A 22,893-nucleotide genomic window follows, 5' to 3' on the forward strand; every position below is an offset into this window, starting at 1 on the left:
TAACGCAGCAGTGAGTGCCCCCATTGGCTTAGAGCTGTGTGGGATCCCTGAGACCATTGCTCTGCTTTGTGCTCTGTGGAGGAAAGACTGGGGGTCCCCGGTCAAGTCCTTAATGACTCAGCTCCAGCTTCTCCACTTCAAAATGAAAGTACCATCACCACGCAAGTTAGAATGATTACTTCATGGGGAAGAAAGATGCATTACTACCTCACAGTAAGAGCTTATCACATGTATAAGTCTGAGTTATAAGAGGCATTTATGATAAGAACATATTAAACGCTTGCTTAAGTAGATGGAGTGGTCCAAGGGAACCAGTAAGGGGAGCTCAGGACACCGGTGGGTGAGAAGTCAAACTTGAATTCTGGGAGCCACTGGGCTAACTCTGGGCCCCTGGTCTGTCTGATCAGGTGCTGACCCTAATAGCCATGGGAATATGGAGTTTGGCCCAGCTGCAGTCCCTCTGGTCCAACTACTCGAAATAAAGTCAAGGTTGTGAAACAGGTTCCTTTCTTCCTACACCAAGCAGAAGCCTCTTCAGCACTGCACCTTCCTGGATGCTCACAGAGCCTTCTGCCATTTTGCCACCTATGATTCATCATGCTCTGGCATGATAGTAGCAGACCCCATGCACAGCATGGGACATTCTACTCCTGAGGCAACCAGGACACACAGAGAGGAGAATCCTTGGCCCCACAGTGAGTCTTTGCAGATATCTACGACTTTCATTGTTGTGGACGTGACTCTATCCAGACATGCTCATTCCAGATCTGCCCTGTTGTCAGAGGTGTTTGAACCAGAATGACTCCATTTTGAATGGGGGCTGAGTAAATAAGGCTGAGACCTACTGGGCTGCATTCCCAGAAGGTTACACGTTGTAAGTCACAGGATGAGAAGGGTCACTGGCAAAAGATACAGGTCATAAAGACCTTGCTGATAAAACAGGTAAAGAAGCCAGCCCAAACCCACCAAAACCAAGATGGCAACAAGAGTGACCTCTGGTCATCCTCCCTGCTCCTTATACACTAACGTGTTAGCATGATAGAAGGCACTCCCACCAGCTCTATGACAATTTACAAATACTATGGCAATGTCAGGCAGTTACCCTATATGATCTAAAAAAAGGAGTAACCTTCAGTTCTGGGAATTGCCCACATCTTTCCTGGAAAAGACATGAGTAATCCACCCCTTGTTTAGTACATAATCAGTAAATAAACTATAAGTTTAACTTGTTTAGTACATAATCAGTAAATAAACTATAAGTATCTGCATCACCCCATTTTCACACTGCTAATCAAGATATACCTGAGACTCAGTAATTTATATAGGAAAAAGGGTTTCCTGGTCTTATAGTTCCACGTGGCTGGGGAGACCTCACAATCATGGCGGAAGCCAAGGAGGAGCACCTCATGTCTTACCTGGATGGCAGCAGGCAATGAAAGAGGTTGTGGAGGGAAACTCCTTCCTATGAAACCATCAGGTCTCATGAGATTTATTGACTATCATGAAAACAGTATGGGAATGATCTTCCCCCATGATTCAATTACCTCCCAGTGGGTCCCTCACAAAACACATGGGAATTCAAGATGAGATCTGGGTGGGGACACAGCCAAACCATATCAGTATCCTTGGCCCAGCAGCTCAAGCTGCTTCTCTGCCTATGAAGTAGTCATTCTTTTATTCCTTTCCTAATAAACTTGCTTTCACTTTACTGTACAGACTCACCCCAAATTCTTTCTTATGTGAGATCTAAGAACCCTCTCTTGGGGTCTGGGTTGGGACCCCCTATCTGATAACACTATTGAAGAATCAGGAAAAGGAAGCCAGTGAGTGCTAACATGGAAACAAACTACCATGACCAATAATAACAGCAAGACAAAAGCAAAACAGATTGTGACAGCTGTCCCACCTCATACCTGTTTCCCACTGCAGGAAGGAGGGACTTGTTCATGCAGAGAGTGGCAAATATTAGAAGCAGAGAGCGGGGGTGCAGATGGGCTTTCAGGAATATGTCACCAAAGGCAGGCCTAGGGAGAAATCAACATAAACTACCCCCCATGGAGGAATGCATTATCTCCAATATGTAAAGCTAGGCTTGATCCTGTGACTATGGGATGGACACAGGAATCCAAAGACTCACAATGGGAAGTAGGTCACTGGAGTCTCCTTAAGAAGCTCTGGACCGTGTGTTCCCACTGTGGGGAAGAATCAGCACCCAGACATCCCTAGAGTGCCTTTCCTCAACTCTTTCAGATTTCACCTCTGACCAACCAACCCTATCCTGACCACTTGTTAACAAGTGTACCCCTTGCTTCCTCCCAAACCTTCTCAAATCTATTTTATTCCCACAGCACTTATCACTGAATATTTTACTTATTTATTTTGTTTATTATTTGCTTCCCCCGTGAGAATGCAAGTTATGTCAAGGATGGATTTTTTTTTTCAATATTGTTCACTGACGAATCCCAGAGTCTAGAATAGTTCTAAGCATAGTGATGTGCATTAAATGAAAGAGTAACTTTCTAAATTGCACTAAACACACATCATAGGAGGTGTATGCACACATGTGCATGATGCATGTAGCATGGCATATGGTACTGTGTGTGCTGTGTGGTATGTGATACATAGTTTGTGTTGTTGTGATGCATGTTATATGGTGTGTGAGTGTCCATGTGTGTTAGGGGTGGCAGGCATGTTAACATATCAAACAGTACTAGAAAGTATCAGAACCCATGGTGCTTACTGGTTTCCCAGAGAACTGCTTCTCTCCTTCCTGTAGGATATACTGATGGTTTGGATGGAAAGGGAATAAAAATAAGGCTGAGACCTCCTGGACTGAGGAAATCAAAATGAGCTTCTGGACTGAGGAAGTAAAAGAAGAGCTGGGAAAAGAGAGTAGAGAGGTCAAGGGAAACTTCCCTTTTTGCTTCTGAAACTTTGCTGAAAAATCAAGTCACAATTTGTTAACATGTACATAGGGAGAACCATAGCATGATTGCCCACCTCCTAACAGGGTTTACAAGCTTATATATCATCCTGGCCCAATGGATTACGGGAGGGAAAAAAGAGAAATTCTTTTTTGTTAATGGGATTACTGTCGTGGATTTTGCTTCTTAGTTCATCTAGATCTGGGTTCTTGTGTCATGACCAGGAGGAATTAGGCACGTGGACATCAAAGACCGAGTGGAGTAGAATTTATTAAGTGAAAGGAAAGCTCTCAGCAAAGAGAGGGGTCCTGAAAACACGTTTCTGGTTTGCCCTTCACAGTTGAATACCACGGCTTCAGAGCCAAATTCCTGGCAGCGCCGCCCTGTACTCCTAGTGCATGCAGGCCCTTAGACTGAGCTGCTCCATATTGATTTATTTCCCGAACTGCACATGTGTTAAGGAAAGGAATCTTCCACTGTGGGCGTGTTTAGGCAAGCCCCTTGTGCAAGTTCCCTTATCTGCACAAAACATCTGGTGTAAACATTTTGGGGCAGATCAAAGGTTCTCCGGGGACCATCCCTCACTGTCTGCCTAAAGCAAGCTGGCCAACTCCTTTCATTACTAGGGAGAGTAAGTAGATCTGGGAACAGGCATTAACTTCAACATTATCTTGTGAAAGTCTGTTCAGCTGTGGTTACATTCTTGGTCTTATAGGGATGGGAAATAAAAATAATTGTCCTTTATGGTGGGTCTGGATCTTAGGCAGATAAAAGAACTTTAATTCCATGATGTGTTTTGGGAGAGACGGTTAGTGGCAAGGATATCAGAGAGACTTTGAAGTTTCCTCAGTTTTAATATGACCAAATGCCATATTTTAGGGTATCCATTTCTGAGCCCCAAAGAGCTTAGAATAAATTTTATAGCATCACAGAGTGAAAGCAACTTTTTGTTTTTAGCGACAGGTTCCTGCACTGTCACCCTGGCTGGAGCACAATGGTAGGATCACAACTCACAGTAACCTTCAACTGGCCTCAAATCATCCTCCCATCTCAGCATTTCAAAGTGTTGGGATTACAGGCATGAGCCACTGCACCACCCTAAAATTGCACCCATTTACCGATAAACTTTTTAAATGACTAAAGGCGAGAGAGTAACCATTACTTAGAGGTAGGAGGGAAGGACACAGGATTACAGGATCAAAACAACAACCACCACCAAACAAAAAAACAAAACCAAGCCCGGTGTGGTGGCTCACACCTGTAATCACAACACTTGGGGAGGCTGAGGCGAGGGGAATCACCAGAGGCCAGGAGTTAGAGACCAGCCTGGCCAACATAGCAAGACCCTGTTTCTATTTAAAAAAAACAAAAAACACTTTTTTTAGAGATAAAAAATAAAAACAAAACACCTGGGAGGAGACTGCCTTGAGCTAATCAGAAGATGGGCATGAAAAAGGACATCCCAAAGTAAGTCTTAGCATTTTTTTTTTTTTTTTTTGAGACAGTCTCTCTCTGTCACCCAGGGGAGTGCAGTGGCACCATCTCAGCTCATTGCAACCTCTGCCGATCAAGCAATTCTCCCTGCCTTCGGCATCCTGAGTAGCTGAGATTACAGGCGCCTGCCACCACACCTGGCTAATTTTTGTATTTTTTAGTAGATACAGGGTTTTGTCATGTTGACCAGGCTGGTCTTGAACTCCTGACCTCGGATGAGCCGCCTGCCTTGGCCTGCCAAAGTGCTGGGATTACAGGCCCGAGTCACTGAGCCCAGCAAAGTCTTAGCATTTTTTGCAGAGTTTGTACCCATATCTCTAAAGGAGAGTAGTGAATTTCACCCCAAAATATGGCTTCCTGATATGATTATTTTGAATAAAAGATTCTTTTTTTTTGAGACAGAGTGAAACTCTTGTTGCCCCAGCTGGAGTGCATTGTTGCACTCTTGGCTCACCACAACCTCTGCCTCCCAGGTTCAAGAGATTCTCCTGCCTCAGCCTCCCGAGTAGCTGGGATCTCGCCCAGTTCATTTTGTATTTTTAGTAGAGATGGGGTTTCTCCATGTTAGTCAGGCTGATCTTGAACTCCCAACCTCATGATCTGCCCGCCTCGGCCTCCCAAAGTTCTGGTATTACAGGCGTGAGCCACTGCACCCGGACCTAAACTTTTCTATTTTTTTTTTTTTTTTGAGACGGAGTCTTGCTCTGTCACCCAGGCTGCAGTGCAGTGGTGTGATCTTGGCTTATTGCAACCTGTGCCTCCCAGATTCAAGAGATTCTCTTGCCTCAGCCTCCTGAATAGCTGGGATTACAAGTGCATGCCACCATGCCCAGCTAATTTTGTAGAGACAAGTTTTCACCATGTTGATCAGGCTGGTCTCAAACTCCCAACCTTGTGATCCACCCACCTCAACCTCTCAAAGTGCTGGGATTATAGGCAGGACCCACTGAGCCGGGCGAATGAAAGACTCTTAGAGATCAACAGAGACTAAAGAGACTTTTCCCTGTGTACATAAAGAGAACAATTGTTTTCTCCCACCCTGTTATCTCATTTTACGTTATAGGAAACAAGACCAAGAATGCAGCCATACCTGAACAGACCCTTGTATAAGATATTCACTGTCTCGAAGCATCATTTAAATTCCAAGAACTATTTACAAATTTATTTCTGTTCCCTGATCCAGTCAGTCTCTCCTGGTAGTTATTTATTGTCCCTCAACAGAATTTCTCTTCTCCTCTTTCCCATAACCTATTTACCTATTTTGCCAGGATCAAGCCCCCATTCTTTCTGTAACCTCAAGTTGGTATATAAGCTTCTGAATCTCACTGGGATATTGATACTTTGCATGGGGAGAACCACAGAGTGATTGGATTGTAAAGCCTTTTCTCTTATGAATCTGCCTTTTTGTGTGTTCATTTTTCAGCAAAACTTCCATGGGCAAAGGTGTAAACCAAAAATAAAATTTTAAGCCCTCCCAGCCATCTAAACAGACTTCCTCCTCAGCCAGGCCTTTTAAAACGTAACCTGAAAGACTGGTTCAGGCCATCGTGGGAAGTGAGGGTCCAACATGCCTCATTATTCCTCTCCAGCATTAACATCAACACAGATTTTCAGGCTGAGAAGAAACATGAAGACTGCTGGCTGAAAACTTCATCCCACAGTACAGCTTTGGTCTTCACAACCTCTTATGACAACCTAGTGTTCCTTTGTTTTGTTTTTTTTCTGCTCTTGTTACCCAGGCTGGAGTGCAATGGCTCGATCTCGGCTCACTGCAACCTCCACCTCCTGAGTTCAGGCAATTCTCCTGCCTCAGCCTCCCGAGTAGCTGGGACTACAGGCACACGCCACCATGCCCAGCTAATTTTTTTTTATATTTTTAGTAGAGACGGGGTTTCACCACGTTGACCAGGATGGTCTCCATCTCTTGACCTCGTGATCCACCTGCCTCCGCCTCCCAAAGTGCTGGGATAACAGGCTTGAGCCACCGCGCCCGGCCCCTAGTTTTCCTTTCTATTAATCCCAAGTCTTTATACAAGCTCAACCAATTGTCAAAACCTTCAAGTAGTCTTGCCTTTCTGGACCAAACCAATGAATTTCTTAAAACTATTTCATTGGTCCCATGCCTCCCTAAAATATATAAAACCAATCTGCATCCCAACCACCTTGAGCACTTGTCCTCAGGACCTCCTGAGGGCTGTGTCATGAGCCATGGTCACTCACATTTAGCTCAGAGTAAATCTCTTCAAATGCTGAGTTCGACTCTTTCTGTCCACAAAGATAAAGTCTCCTTGCTCTATACATCTCTCATGACACAGATGAGTTCTTCACTTAAGCCTGCTCTGGCTGGAAATGAGTGGGGGGTTTGAGAGGACATTTTCCCTGCAAAGCCCCAGAAGCACTTAGTCATGATACACCTAAAGGTAGCTAAACTGCATGGAACATTTGCCAGACCTCTGTCCACATTTGCTTTGTGCCAGGCTTAGCCCAGTACTCCCCATTTGTTAATACAGTCCTCTAAATAAAAATTCTGGGGTTTAAAATATAATAACTGAAAAACAGAAAATAAAGAAGAAATATATAACGGAAATAAAAATTTGCTAACGCTGGGTGTGCTGGCTCACACCTGTAATCCTGTTACCGGAAAGGGGTCCAGAAACAGAGGCCAAGGGAAGATTCTTGGATCTCACACAAGAAAGAGTTCAGGCGAGTCTGTAAAGTGAAAGCAAGTTTATTAAGAAAGTAAAGGAATAAAATAATGGCTACTCCATAGGCAGAGCAGCTCTGAGGGCTGCTCGTTGCCCGTTTTTATGGTTATTTCTTAATTATCCATGACACCATTTTTTTAGACCATATGGAGAAACTTCCTGGCATTACCATGCCATTCGTAAACTGTCATGGCACTGGTGTGAGTGTCACAGGGAGGATGACCAGAGGTCACTCTCAGCACCATCTTGGTTTTGGTGCGTTTTAGCCAGCTGCTTTTCTTTTATTGTTATTATTTATTTATTGAGACCGAGTCTCATTGTTGCCCAGGCTGGAGTGCAGTGGCTCGATCTCCCATCACTGCAACCTCCGCCTTCCAAGTGCAAGTGATTCTCATGTCTCAGCCTCCCAGTAGTTGGGATTACAGGCGTGTGCCACCACACCCAGCTAATTTTTTGTATTTTTAGGAGATGCTAAGTTTCGTATTTTTAGTAGATACCAAGTTTCGCCATGTTGCCTAGACTGATCTCCAACTCTGGGCTCAAGGGAGATGGGGTCTCACTATGGCTCCAGCCACCTCAGCCTCCCAAAGTGATTATAGGCATTAGTCACTGTGCTTGGCCTACCCGGCTTCTTTACTGCAACCTGTTTTATTAGCAAGGTCTTTATGGCCTGTATCTTGTGCTGACTGCCTGTCTCATCCTACGACTTACAGTACCTACCTTACTGGAAATGCAGCCCAGCAGGACTGAGTTTTATTTCACCCAGCTCCTATTCAAGATGGAGTCTTTCTGGTTCAAATGCCTCTGACAAGCCCAACACTTTGGGAGGATGACACAGGAGGATTGCTTGAGCCTAGGAGCTCAAGACCAGCTAGGGCAACACAGTAAGACCCCCATCTCATAAAATAATAATAATAATACAAAAAAATTAGCCAGGCATGGTGGTGTGTGCCTGTAGTCCCTGCTACTCAGAAGGCTGAGGTGGGAAGATGGCTTCAGCCCAGGAATTCCAGGTTGCAAGGAGACAGGCTTCTCAGAGTCCTTTGAAGCAGGGCGACTCTATCTTGAATAGGGGCCTGGTAAAATAAGGTTGAGAGCTGCTATGCTGCATTCCCTGTAACTTAGGCATTCTTAGTCACCGGATGAGATAGGAGGTCCTCCCAAGGTACACATCACAAAGACCTTGCTGATAAAACAGGTTGTGGTAAAGAAGTCAGTCAAAACCCAACAAAACCAACATGGCCACAAAAGTGACTTCTGTTCATCCTCGCTGCTTATTATATGTTAATTATAATGTATTAACATGCTAAAAGACACTCCTATCAGCATCGTGACAGTTACAAATACCATGGCAATATCCAGAATTCACCTTATATAGTCTAAAAAGGGGAAGAGCCCTCAGTTCTGCAAATTGTCCATCCCTTTTTTGGAAAGCTCATGAATAATTCATCCCTTGTTTAGCAGATAATCCAGAAATAACTATAAGTATCCTTCATCAAGCCGTCCGTGCTGCTGCTCTGCTTATAGAGTGCCGTTCTTTTATTTCCTTACTTTCTCAATAAACCTACTTTCACTTTACCGTATGGACTTGCCCCAAATTCTCGTGTGAGATCCGAGAACCCTGTCTTGGGGTCTGGGTCAAGACTTCTTTCTGGTAGCATCTTTCTGGTGACCACAAAGTAACGAGACTGAGCAGACCCGGAAGCCAAAGGAAACAGACTGAAACACCGATTGGCTGACTTTGGGTAAGTTGTGTGGACCAGGGTAAAGGATGGGATTGGGTTAGAGGTGCAGCTTAAGGGAGACAGGGTCTCTCCTAAGACAAAGATGGTTTCAGGCCCCACTTAATAAAAGGCAAGGACACTTGACTGAACTTGGGCTTAAGACCCAATTTAGGAAGCTAGAGTCCTTCTTAAGATTTAAGGGATTAGAAGCCCCTCTCAGTAAACTCTCTCGTGGTTAAAAATGGATTTAGCATTATGGGATGTTAATTGCTGTTCTCTTTAGATTAATCCGCCCTGTGCTCTTTGCTGATAGCTATGGGTGACAGGATTAGGCATGCACAGGATTATGGGGCATGGGGAACTTTTCTTCTCCCCAAAGGGGGAAGTTTGAGAGGTGATGGGACGGCTAGGAAAGATCCCTGTACTGTGACAAGCAGCCACCTGAACTTTGGATTCAGTGTTGCTGCAATGGGTGGGTCTTTCTCTGGCCTCTATGAATTCTTCACCTTCCCTACCTCACCACAGGCAACGCTTTTCTCCCTTTGCTTTCTCTTTTCTATCTTTTCTGCTACTTGGGGCAACCATCTTGCTCAGAGACCACGTGTTGAAACTCCTGGTCACAGGCTGGATTAAAGATGAAAGGGCCCATCTGGGGGCAAGTTTGAGCCTTGGCAGTTGGATATTGCGTGCTAAGTGGAGTGGCTAATGTCTGTTTTGTCACATGTACACTGCTCTGACCAAAATGGGGAAAATGTTGATTTGGTTACCTCATGCAACCATTGGGCAGCATCTTACAAGAACGAGAGGCATTTATTTGCCTGTGGTTCCATGAAACAGAAAAAGATGGTTTTCCTTTGTGTGGTAGCTTGGCCCCCAGGGCTTTGCAGCAAACAGGGCTGCTAGGGCTGCTCAGGGAAAGAGAACCCAGAAACCTGGAATGCCAGCAAATGGGTAAAGATTTCTTACCAGTCAGGCTTCTGGCCTCTCTCTCTTTGCGAAAACGGAATGGATGGTTAAAATCACTGTTTATCACGTGTGTAAAGTTTTGATTAATGGGAAAAAGGATTTGTGGGGCTAGTGTTAAATTGTAATGAATCTGGTATACTTTGTCTATCAATTTGTCTTTCTGTATCATTCTGTCATAAAGAGGGATGCCTTAGGATAGAAAACAGGCTTAGGACTGCATAAGCCTGCTGTTCAAGCCAGCCCAGTAAACTAGTCAGCTGCAAAGTTTGATACAGGTCCCTGAAAAATTTAAAAACTGGATGAAGTCTCCTTCTCATCCTGTTTTATGTCCTTTGGAGCTTGACCTTGTAACCACGTGGCTGTACTTTCTCTTGGTTTCTGCCATCCAAGGAACTGGAATTTTGGGATTTATGTCATAGTTAGCTCTTAAAATCATCTCAAGCCATTGCAAGCTCAGGACTCTTTCTGGGAAGGGCAATAGAAACCGCCCAATGCCACAACTCAGCAGCTAAGAATCTGTCATTTTACAATAGCAGCCCAGGCTCAATCTGGGCTTAGCGAATGAGCACTTTCTGGTTGATATCCTTGTGACCTTTGCCATTCGTTGATTCTCTTCCCTCCCCCTCCACAACTGTCTTTGAAGTTTCCTCTCTCTGAGCACCTGGGAGATTACCTTTAAGCCAGAAATAATGGCCATTCGGTAATAAAGGAGGGGAGGATAGGGAGAGGTTGGTTAAAATTACAGCTAGATTGGATAAACGAGTTCTGATGTTCTGCACGATTGTAGAGTGCATACAGTTAACTATAATTTATTGTGTATTATCAAAAAGCTAGAAGAAAATTTTGAATGGTCACAACAAAAGAAATGATAAATGTTTAAGATGATGGATATGCTAATTACTCTGATTTGATGACTATACATTGTGTACACATATCAAAATATCACTCTTTATCCCATAAATATGTACAATTATTACATGTCAACTAAAAATAAAAGAAAAAAGGGCAATTTCCAGCATGAGCGGTGAAAGCTGGGAGGGCGAGTGAGAGAGTGACTGGGCAGACGGTGCGGAGGGAGGAACGAGTGAGCAGTGAGTGAGCCAGCGAGGGAGGCTGGATCCCGAGGTCAGCCGAGATTCTTCAGGTCCCCCCGGTCCCCTCCCCGGCGTCCACAGCGCCTCTGGTGACCAGCGGATTGGACACGGCCCGGCCGGCCATGGCCTCGTTGCTGAAGGTGGATCAGGAAGTGAAGCTCAAGGTTGATTCTTTCAGGGAGCAGATCACAAGAGAGGCAGACTTGATGGCAAATTTTTTCACAAAGAAGTTATTAGAACTTTATAGTTTTCTGAAGGAACCAATCTTAAACATCCATGATCAAGCACAGATCCACTCTGACATGAGTCTCCCAGTCCCTGACCCCATTCTTCTCACCAATAGCCATGATGGACTGGATGGTCGCACTTATAAGAAGCGTAGGTTGGATGAGTGTGAAGAAGCTTTCCAAGGAATCAAGGTGTTTGTCGTGCCCAATGGGACACTGCAAAGCAACCAGCAGCTGGTGCACGTTATTGAGAAAGTGAAACCTGAGATCCGCTGTTGACTGAGAAATGTAACGCGGTCAGAATGTGGGTACAGCTCCTGATTCCCAGGATAGAAGATGGAAACAACTTTGGGGTGTCCATTCAGGAGGAAACAGTTGCCGAACTAAGATCTGTTGAGAGTGAAGCTGCATCTTATCTGGACCGATTTCTAGATACTATATTACAAGAGCCAAACTGGTTTCTAAAATAGCTGAATACCCCCACGTTCAGGACTATCGCCGCACCATGACAGAGATTGATGAGAAAGAATATATCAGCCTTTGGCTCATCATATCAGAGCTGAGGAATCAATATGTCGCTCTACATGCCATGATCCTGAAAAATACTGAGAAGATCAAACGGCCCCTGAGGCGAGGGGACTCTGTGAGTCTGGCTCAAGACCAACATTGCCTTGGTTTGTAACATACTATCGTGATGGGGAAACTGGCTGGAAATAGTAATGACACCTCTGTTTTTAGTTAGAGTCTAATGAAATTCTCATCTAGTTCTGTGAGGTGTTTACCTCTTTTTTCAGGCCTCAGGAACTCTTCTATTTCCTTCCCTAATACCCCACACCCAGCCTGTCCTAATTTCTGGACAACTCAAGGTTTGTGTGTGCACGATGTTGGCATACAAATACTTGTGTTTCCACTCTTCTCTTCCCTCATTTGTCTTGGGCTTTATGTTTTCTTCCTTTTGATGATTAGTTGGTTAAAAGCTGAGGGAACTGGAAGGAAAGTGCCAGGTGTTTTTTAGCAACTGGGGTGGCGGAGGGAAACAACTTGTCTTCTACACATGAAGTTACTGTCTCTTTCCTCTGTGGGGCACTGGATCCTCCCACAGTTGCCCTGGTGGTGACTCAGGGCTTCGCATCTGTGTCCATTCCACCTTGACTCTTGATCATGACAAGAAACACCTTAGGCCTTCAGTCAATTCCCAAGCTCCTTCAGATGTTTTTATGATGGGAGTTTTCACATACACATATATGTGTGCATGTGTACACCCATACAGACATGCACATATGTGTGCATGTATACACCCATACAGACATGCACATATATGTGTGCATGTGTACACCCATACAGACGTGCACATATATGTGTGCATGTATACACCCATACACATATATGTGTGTGTGGGGATCGCTCCCGTGTGAGGCCCCTAGGAAATGGGCCTCGCCATACGGTGAGCTTGAGCCAAGACACAGATCCCTGGTTGGGGGAGTCGAGCTGAGGGAAAGCAGGAACAGAGAGAGGGACTATGTTATTCAAAATAATTAACAGACATTACTTTATGGATATGAGGACTTGTGGGAGGCATTGTGTCCACTTTCGGCTTTTATGGTTTATTGTTTCATTGTGTTCATTTTGGACCCTTGTTACATTCACTGTAAAATATTAAGTATATACTGGGCGAAACTTACTGGGCGTAACTTACTGGGTGTAACTTACTTACCTTGACTTATTGGGCGTAATCTACTTACTGGGCATAACCTACTTACTGGGCGTAACTTACTTACTTGGCGTAACTTACTTACTGGGCGTAACTTACTTACTGGGCGTAACTTACTTAGTGGGCTTAACTTGCCTACCTTGTGACTTAACTCAAGTATTTTGATCTGAGGTAAACAACATTAAGGAGAAAACTATATAATGGAACCTATTGCAAAAATAAAATTGCTGCATGGACATAGCTCATGTGGCCCTCCAGACCTCGCTCTTTTCTTTCTCCTTTTTTCTGGTGCACGCTCTCTTCCAGGTTTGGGACCCTCGCTGGACGAGATTCCCGGGCTCGCGTTCAGTTCACAACATGTGTGCATGTGTACACCCATACAGACATACACATATATGTGTGCATGTATACACCCATACAGACATACACATATATGTGTGCTGTATACACCCATACAGATGTGCACACACACCTTCCTACTCCATTACCTAACATACCCTCCCTTTCCACGATCCCTGTCACATACCTTTCAGGAGATGATGGCTGTCTTAGTTGTCATCTACCCAGACAAACGTCTTGGGCCTGTCCTCCCTCCTGATACTGTAGCCTCTTGGTACCCAGGGTGAGTTGGTGGAGAACAGAGAGATGAGAAGCAGAGGACTAGGAGAAGGCCTGTCCCTCTCTGACTCAGCCCTTTTTGGCAATATTGCAAAAGCTGGTCCTCTTGACTCCTCGCTGTCAGCTGCGGTGAAGGCGTTTGCAAGTGTGAGGTCCAGATGCTGCTGCTCATGTTGGGCTTTCCTTTTGGGAACTATTTCTCTTATTTATAGTGTGCAAGCACACACATACATATACATGTGTGTATGTGGAAATGCGTTAGGCAAGTGAAAACTATAGAAGAGTTGCCTCCTATCTCTTGAATTTTCCAGAGATATCACTTAACTGTTAATAGCTTTTGTGTTAATCCCCATCAGCCCCCAGCTCTTTTATTCCACCACTGCTGGAGAGTTGGTATCTGCAGTCAGCCTGTCAGTGACTCTCAGTGTCTGTTTCTGACTTTTATTCTTCCTGTCTCTGTCTTCCAACCCCCAATATATTTCCACCTGGCTTTCTTCTACCCCCAATATTCTGTAGAGAAGGAGTCAGGATGCTGTCTTCCCACGAATAGTACTCAGTAACAAACCAATTGTATTTTAGTTGGGCAGTGCCCTCACCCACCCTCCAGATCCCTTCCAGCTGAAACCCTTCCCTCTTCCCACCATGTGCTTCTCATTTCCCTTTTGTCTGTTGGATTGTTCCGCTGCCCTCCTCCTCACCCTACCACCCTTGGATCGTAACATAAAATTCTTTTACCATGTCAAGAAATTATTACGGGTACTTTGACCTCTAAAAGAAAAAGAAAGAAAGAAGAAAGAGAATATGATCTATCATGATGACTATATCATGTGTACTTGAGCAAAATGTGCGTGCAAATATTGGCTGTAATGTTCTGTAAATCAATTAGCTCAAGACAACAGATAAGATTGTTCAAATCTTCTGTGTCTTTACTGATATTTTGTCTAGTTATTACATCATTACCAAAAAAAGACTGTTAAACTCTCCAAATATTTTTTCCATTTTTACTTTATTTTAAAACTCTGTTATGATATTTTGTTATGTATTTTGAAACTCTGTTGTTACAATCATACATTTGTGATTGCTGTTTTCCTGATGAGTTAACCCTTTGTTGTTATTGTTATTTTTTGAGACAGAGTCTCACTCTGTTGCCTAGGCTGGATTTCAGTGGCGCAATCTTGGCTCACTGCAACTTCCGCCTTGTGGGTTCAAGTGATTCTCTTGCCTCAGCCTCCGGAGTAGCTGGGATTGTAGGCATGTGCCACCATGCCTGGCTAATTTTTGTTTTTTAGTAGAGACATGTTGGCTAGGCTGGGAACCGACCGTTTTAACAATGCAAAATATCACTCTGTCTCTGGTAACACTCTGTCTTAAACTCTAATTTAGCTGTTATTATTATAACCATTCTGGTCTTTTTATACTTTCTGTTTGCATAGTATATATTTATTAATATGTTTATTTTCAAGTTATCAGTGCTTTTATATCTAAGATGTGTCACTTCTAGCAAACATATGTTTGGTTCTTGCACTTTTAAATCAATTCTAACAATCTTTGCCTTTCAACTGAAATATTTACATCATTAACATCTAACATTAACATTTATTTTTCTTTCCATAGTACACTGGCTAGCATCTCCCATACAGTATTGAACATAAAGTGTGATAATTGACATCCTTATTTCATTCCTACTCTGGGTGGAAAGGGCAGGAGTGGAGAAAGCTTTCAACAATTTGCCATAATTATAATGCTTTCTGTTACACTGTTTTCTTCTGCATTAAAAAATGTCATTAAATTTTGCATGGATTATTAGAAGAAAATATTTTCCGATTTTTCTGGAAAATGCCATAACCATGTCTCTCAATTTTGTTTCCATCTTTCTTCCACATTTTACATAACCTACATAAGGGGCACATGACTTCAAGTATATTTTACGTGGGTTCTCAGCGTCTTCTCTGCCTGCTAACAAGTTTGCCAATAGATGGCACTCCTGTATTTCTGGTGGCTATGTTCATATAGTTTTGCCCTTAAGACAGCAGAATTACTTCTTTCACCAGTGTTAAAGCACGTAAATTTAATGTGGTTCTTATGGTGATTTTAAACGATTCAAGCTAATAATCCTAATTTTACCTAAGCACTGCATCATTTTAAAATTATTCATTTTTGCCACAATAAACATTTATTGACATTAGGCTGGACATTAGGCTTCTCTGTGGCAGACATTAGGCTGGACCCTCACCATTTATCTATTGACGGAAAAAAATTATTTTCTGTATAAGTTTCAGAAAGCCAAGATGTGTTTTAAAAAACAAAACAAAACATTACATTCTAAATGCTGTAACAAGTTAAGACAAAGTGCTGACGCTGAGAGAGGAATAAAGCACTGGAAGAACCACTTTTGCAGGTGATAATGGCTGAGCCATGTGTTGGAGAAGGAAAAGTTCGCCAGGAGAAGGAGGGGGTCCAGGAATTCCAGAAAGGTTGTTTGCAAAAATATCAAAGGTAATAAAAAAATATTCCATATTATGTAAATGTGAAGTTTCAGGACCATGAGCTTGGAGAGCATGAAGTACCGGAGGTGGGTTGGTTTCAAATAAATCTGGGAATGAAACAATGAAGCATCTGGCAGAACTCACATCTCTTTCCTCCCTTCTCCCTTGCACCTTCCCTTTATGGAGTAATTGCAGGGATGGGACAAATCCAAAACCACCAGTGAGCCTAGGGAGTGCCAGGATAAGGTGGAGAATGAACCAGCGTGGTTTGCTCGTTTTAAACTAGATTCTTCTAGGAGAGCCCTTCCCCATCAAGTCTGCTGTCCTCGAAGGGCCCCAGACCGCATAAGCTCACCTCCAAAAGACCCCTTACTTGCTGGCTGAATTTGATTCTACCCAGACATGGCCTAAAACCCTTCCCTAACTCTATAGCCAAACTGAACTTTAGACAGGCCTCATACCAACCTGCCTTCCTGTAAGTCTGCCATCCGAGGCAAATTCTCAACATCCTCCACACACTTTAGGGCCACAGACATGCTACCAAGTCCCCAGACCTACAGCTGATAGAGCAGTTGTGCAACGATGCGACCCCTGGCCTTTGAACCAGACCCTTCTCGGCGGCTCCTATGCATCTCCAACCTGTTGTGAGCTCTGCCACCAAGTCATCTTTGGCACTTTGTTGTGAAGTTTTACAACTCAACTAATCTGCAATGCACCTAACCCGAACCTGTACCCTTTAAAAACTCGTCATCATGAAAGGTAACGAAAAGCTAGGAAACTGTTGCAGGTTAATAGATACTAGAGAGAAATAACAAGCAAATCCAATTTGTGATCCTGGATTGAGGGGGAAATGTGTTGTGAGATATATGATTGGGACAGCTGGTGGAATCTGAATTTGAATTTAAAGATAAAGTATTGTAATATAGGAAGATGATATCTGCAACTTTCAAATGTTTCAGCAAGTATATAAAGAGATGTAAAGACATATAAATAGATAGATAGGTAGAGAAAAGGCAAATGTGGCATAATATTAACAATCTAGATAAAAAGTGTATGAATGTTCTTTGTACTGTTTTTTTGATTTTTCTAAATGTTTGAAATTATTTTAAAATAGGAAGGTTTTGTTTTGTTTTTAGAGACTGTGTCTTACTCTGTCGGCCACGCTGGAGGTGCTGTGGCTCTATCATTGCTCACTGCAGCCTCAACTTCCCAGGCTCAAGCGATCCCCCTGCCTTATGAATAAAGTGAGTACCACAGGGTAGGGTTAGGATTAGGGGTCATGATCTCTGGAGTCTTGTTTAGGCACTAGAGCTGTTTAAAACTACCCTTGTAAGGCGGAGGTTGCAGTGAGCCAAGATCATGCCACTCCACTCCAGCATGGGTGACAGAGTGAGACTTCCTTCACTTCCTTCATCTCAACAAAACAAAACAAAAAAACCAACTACGCTTGTAATTTGAATGTTCATTCAAAATTGAGAACCACTAGGTAAGGCCAAGTTGTATGATTAAAAAGCAGTCTCCAGTTGTCGTGCTGGGGCAGCTTTTTGATAAGGGAAGTTTTATTGCCATCCACATACCTGAGCCTCACTCCTGAGAAAACTGTTGTGTATGCTGCTAAGATTCCCCAAGTGATTCTGAGGTTCCTTCCTGGATAAAAACTGCTGACCTTGGAATGCGCCCACTGCCAGTCTCCTGTGTGAACCTTGGAAACTGGGAAGTCGACTGTTGAAAATATTGGGCTTGAGATCCTGAAACAAATCTTGTATTTCATTAAGATGAACATTTGGTACAGTGCAGCAGATCAAGGGATTTTTGGAGGCTGAGTTCTTTTAGAGCTTTTGCATTGGAATAGGTTCAGGAAGCAATACATTAAAACTACAACCTCAGCTAAAGATCAAAAGACACGCAAGCTGGGTAGGATGTCTACGCATGGGCATGGGTGATGTGGCTCACACCTATAATCCCAGCACTTTGGGAATCCGAGGCGGGTGGATCACTTGAGGTCCAGAGTTCAAAACCATCCTGGCCAACATGGTGAAACTCCGTCTCTACTAAAAATATGAAAAAATTGGCCAGGCAAGGTGGTGGGTGCTGGTAGTCCCAGCTACTGGAGACGCTGAGACACGAGAGTCACTTGAACCAGAAAGGTGGAGGTTGCAGTGAGCCAAGATCACACCATTGCACTCCAGCCTGGGTGACAGAGCAAGACTCCATTTCAAAAAAAAAGAAAAGAAAAAGAATTCAGATATATCCAGGCATCAACTAGATACCTGGGGTGGAAGAATAGTCTTGAGAGTCAAGTCACATGTGGAATTTAGGTGGGAAAATTACACTGGAGAAATTTGAGATTATGATGAATGGAAATTTTTCAAAGAGGAATTTCATGCTCTGTTCTTGAGGCAATAGATGGACGTCCAACAACAATAACGCAGGATTAAGGACTTGGAATGTCACACAAATTAGAGATGTTAGATGGGTAAAGAGGTAAAAGGGCTCTCTCTAAGGACAGGGACCAGAGACAGGCTCATAGGCTCACTGTTTGAAGTCAATTGCTGATTTTATAATTCTACTATTTATGTGTATTAGTTATATATTGTTACAAAACAAATCACCAGAAACTTAGTGGCTTAAAATAATGCACACTTATCATTACCTAAGGTCTGTAGAACAGAAATTCTGACACGGCTTAGCTGGGTTCTCTGCTTCAGGGCCTCATGTGGCTGCAATCTAGGTGTTGGCTGAGTCTGAATTATTCTCATCAGAGGCTTGATTGTGGAAATATCCACTTCCAAGCTCCCTCAGGTTGCTGAAAAATTCAGTTCTTTGCACCAGACTTTGACCAGGCTGGTTTTGAACTCTTCTTGAGAGAGGCTGATTCCGCTTCTAGAGACTGCAGTTCCTGTCACCCAGGTTGGAGTGCAGTGGAGCAATCATAACTCACTGCAGCCTTGACCTCTCAGAATCAAACTATTCTCCCACCTCAGCATCCTGAGTAGCTGGGACCACAGGTATGTACCATCACACCTGCCTACTTAAAAAAAAAAAAAAAAACTTTGTAGAGACAAGTTGGTTTTGAACTTCTGTGCTAAGCAATTCTCCTGCCTTGGCCTAAAAGTTCTGGGATTCTAGGCATAAGCCACTATGCCTGGCATATGACAAGTCTTGAGCAGGACAAATACAGCTGATTTATTCCTGTCTTCCATGAAGGTCATGGAAGAATCACTTGAACCCAGGAGGTGGAAGTTGCAGGTATTCTAGGTTACTGTTGAGGTGGTCCTCTATTGTCAGGGTCCGGCACGTCTGCCGGGGGGCTACCGACCTGCGGGAGTCCCCAAGACCACCAACGTAGATGACTCGTTCAACCTGAGGGAGAGAGTGCGCGGAAGTGAAAGAAAAATAGTAAAGCGGAGTCTGGAGGGCTGCGTGAAAATTATGGTCAAAACGCAGCAAATTTATTCTTGTGGGTTACAGCTTTTATACCTTTTTTCTTGTTTACATTTACTTTATCTCAGCAGAACAAGGATAGACAGAAAGGAAATAGAAACTCCATAAAAACAGTGATCAGGGGCTTGTGATAACCGCTCACAAAGCAGTTTAAGGGGGCTTGTGATAGTAGTTTACAAAGCAGTTTATGTTTTTCAAAGATACACAGTGCAAGCAAACAATGGTGCCCTTAAGGTGGCTTGTTAATCCTGTTTTCCATCAGGAGGTAGATCAAAGGCTTAGCTCCAGGGAAAATATGGGCAGGGGTCTCTTGTCCCTCTTAGGCATCTCAATTGCAGCAAGTTTATTGCTTACACAGAGACTGATGGGGACATGACAGCAGACAGCACAATGTCCTCATAAACCGCAGACCTTTGCTTTGCATTCTGTTTTTGCCTCAGTGACTCAGCCCGCGACCTTTGTCTCAGCTCAACAGCCCTCGAAATGGGGGAGTGCAGATAGGTCCAGCAGCCAAGATGGGGCGAGTCACGCTGCTGTCTCAAGCCATTGGCGTGAACACCGCACATCTCTCTATTGTCCTGTTGTTCCATCTATTGAAAGGATAAAATGTTGTTCCTTCTGTTACTTCTCCACAGTAGTGCTTATATGTCTCTCTCTATCTTAAAATTCCAACCAAAGAGCTGCTCTTTTCTTGGTGTACTTTACCTTTGGTTGATTCTTCTTAGACTCTTCCTGCCCTCTGGGACCTAAGATACTGAAGGCTATGGGAAAGCAAGGCAGAGGTTCTTCAGCCTCTGTTCAGCCTTAAATAGCCAGGTAGAAATCGGTCATGGTCCTTCCAATGTGGTGCAGATCGGATCACAGAGACAGGGGTCTCAGCCAAGGTCTTGTGACCTAAGCCTTACGGAAAGAATGAGTGTTCACTTACTGGGAGAACCCCCTTCGGTTATCTTTTTCGTGAACGTGAGACGACTTTTGGTGATTTCTTGAGGTCTTGGGAATCTTAGTCTTGAGCCATTTCAATCCGTTGACTTCGTTTCATGTCAGTGGTATTTTGTGACCATGTTGTAAATAAGTTCTACGATATTTACTCAGAGAAATACAGTGACCTATGATATGAAGCCTCTGTGGTTCAGCCCTTACTTAGTCCTCATTACTGCTTATCTGCCTCTGTCTCCTGCTTGGGAACAAAAGTCTGGCTTAATTCTATGATTCCCACATTGAGTTTCTTAGTAGCACTCACTTTTCAATTAGGACTATCCTCACTTCTATCCATCAGACAAAACTAGCAAACTAAATGGTCTAAAAACGAAAACCATGCCCCACTTCTGCTTCAAACATTTTAATTACTCCCAGTCACTCTTCAGTTTTTCTGCTGGGTTATCTTTAACCACAGGGTTGGTCTGGGTGTGCAACACAAGAAAGCCTGGCACATACATGGATTCCAGTGTATGCCGTGTGTGTGTATTCTTTCATGTACTATTTCATGTATTCTTTTTCACATGTGTTTTTCATTATAAAATTTATTTCCCTTTAAAAATGAAAATTTAGCCTTTGATTAAATTTGTCAAATTTAGTCAGATTTGTTTAAAACCATTTTAAAAATGTTTCCTGAAGTGTTGAGTGAAGTTGGCGCTTCAGAAAAAATGTTTGTATTTTTCCTGTGACCTCAGTGCACTGCTGTGCATTTCCATGTCTATGTCCACACACACTTGTTTTGAGGAATAATGGGAACCACAAGATAAAGTCCATGCTCCTGGACATTACATAAAAGGCACTCATGACCCGGTCCTGCTGACCTCTTCCCCAGACTTCCCTTTACTGCCTAAGTTGAGATTTTTGGTTTGGTTGCTTTGTGTTTTCCAAAAATAAAAATAGGTTTTTGCTTTTTATGATTATCCAGTAAATAAATGCTATTTGTATGAAACTTTAAACAATACAAGAGAAACCCAAGGAAAAAACTCAGATTCAGCTAAAAATCCTGTGCCCATACACATACATACATGCATGTATATACATATGCACATAGAGAAAAAAATGTATCTATGTATATTCACACATGTGTACACATTCACACATATAATTTTACATCCATAGTCTATAAACGTTGCTTTTTTTTGTGGTCACCTTTAAGCTAAGTTTTGGGCTTTTTTTTTTTTTGAGACAGAGTTCTGCTCTCGTTGCCTAGGCTAGATTTCAGTGGTGCGATCTCAGCTCACTGCACCGTCCACCTCCCTGGTTCAGGCAGTTCTCCTGCCTCAGTCTCCAGAGTAGCTGGTGCTACAGGTGTGTGGCCACCATGAGCAGCTAATTTTTGTATTTTTTTATACAGATGAGGTTTCACCATGTTGGTCAGGCTGGTCTCGAACTCCTGATCTCAAGTGATCTTCCTGTCTCAGACTCCCAAATTGCTGGGATTACAGGTGTGAGCCACCCTGCCCGGCCAAGTCTTATACATTTTTTAGGCCAAGTCTTATACATTTTTTAATCACCAAACTGTTTACCCAAACCTGATTAACCCAAGACAACATCTAGTCTGGTTCATACACTTCTATCTAAATGAAGATACAAATACATAGAATTATCTTGACAGACACTCAGAAAACCATGGAGTCCCTTTATATGTACTTTGTATCTGCTTTACTCCTTTAAAGATGTATTAGGTTATATAAAAGCATCCACGTCAAATGTTGTAGATGTGACTTGTTCCTTTTAACTGTTTGTTATTTTTCTGCAGCGAGTATGTATGTATCACAATGTAGCCAGTCTTCCATTGATGAAAATTTAGGCTAATTCCAGTTTTTCTTCCATTTTTCCTTCTTCCACTTGGACTTTCACTTAGTGCATTTATTAATTTAGGAAGAATCAATATTTTTATGGTATTACTTCTCCCATTCAAGAATACAGTATGTGGTATAGCAGAGAACTTAGTTCAATTTAGCCAGATCTTGTTTTATGCCCTTTAATAAAATTCTATCATTTTTCTGCCTTTCAGTCACATTTTCTTGTTCATGTAATTCCTAAAAAATGTATAGCTTTCACTCTTAGGGAACATAAAAGAAAAACAAAAACTTCTATTTCTATTCCTGGCTAGTTAATGCTGCTGGGGAAAGTAACTGATTAAAAAAAATTATCTTTTTAGTCAGTTCACCAAACTTCCTTTATACTTTGTACTTCAGTCCCCAGTCATGTTGAACACTTCTAATTCCTCACACCAAGCATCAACGGCGTTGCTTTTCCTGGAAGGTCCTTCCCTACATCACTGACTTGTCCCTACCAGACATGACTATTGGCACAGCCCTGTTCCACCCGGGAAGCCTTCCACTGAAACATACAGTGACATCTTCTGAGATACTCTATCAGTGAGAACTTGAAAATGAAGTTAAAAATTAAGCGGCAAAACCAAACCTAGGCTTTCTGAGAAAGTGGGGCCATAGCTGGTGCTGTCTGACTGCCACGTGGCTCATTATTTATCCCTGTGAAACCCTGCAAAAGTATTT

General features: G+C 43.0%; 1 protein-coding gene and 1 pseudogene across 6 annotated transcripts in view; one reads left to right on the plus strand and one right to left on the minus strand.

Moving 5' to 3' along the window:
* Positions 1-22,893, minus strand: part of TRIM38 (tripartite motif containing 38) — a 183,565-nt gene that overhangs the window by 17,263 nt on the left and 143,409 nt on the right. The gene's annotated exons all lie outside the window — the stretch shown is intronic.
* LOC100391192 (proteasome activator complex subunit 3 pseudogene) lies at positions 11,030-11,816 on the plus strand (annotated as a pseudogene).

The sequence above is a fragment of the Callithrix jacchus genome, chromosome 4 (genome assembly GCF_049354715.1).
Source record: "Callithrix jacchus isolate 240 chromosome 4, calJac240_pri, whole genome shotgun sequence".
NCBI lineage: Eukaryota > Metazoa > Chordata > Mammalia > Primates > Cebidae > Callithrix > Callithrix jacchus.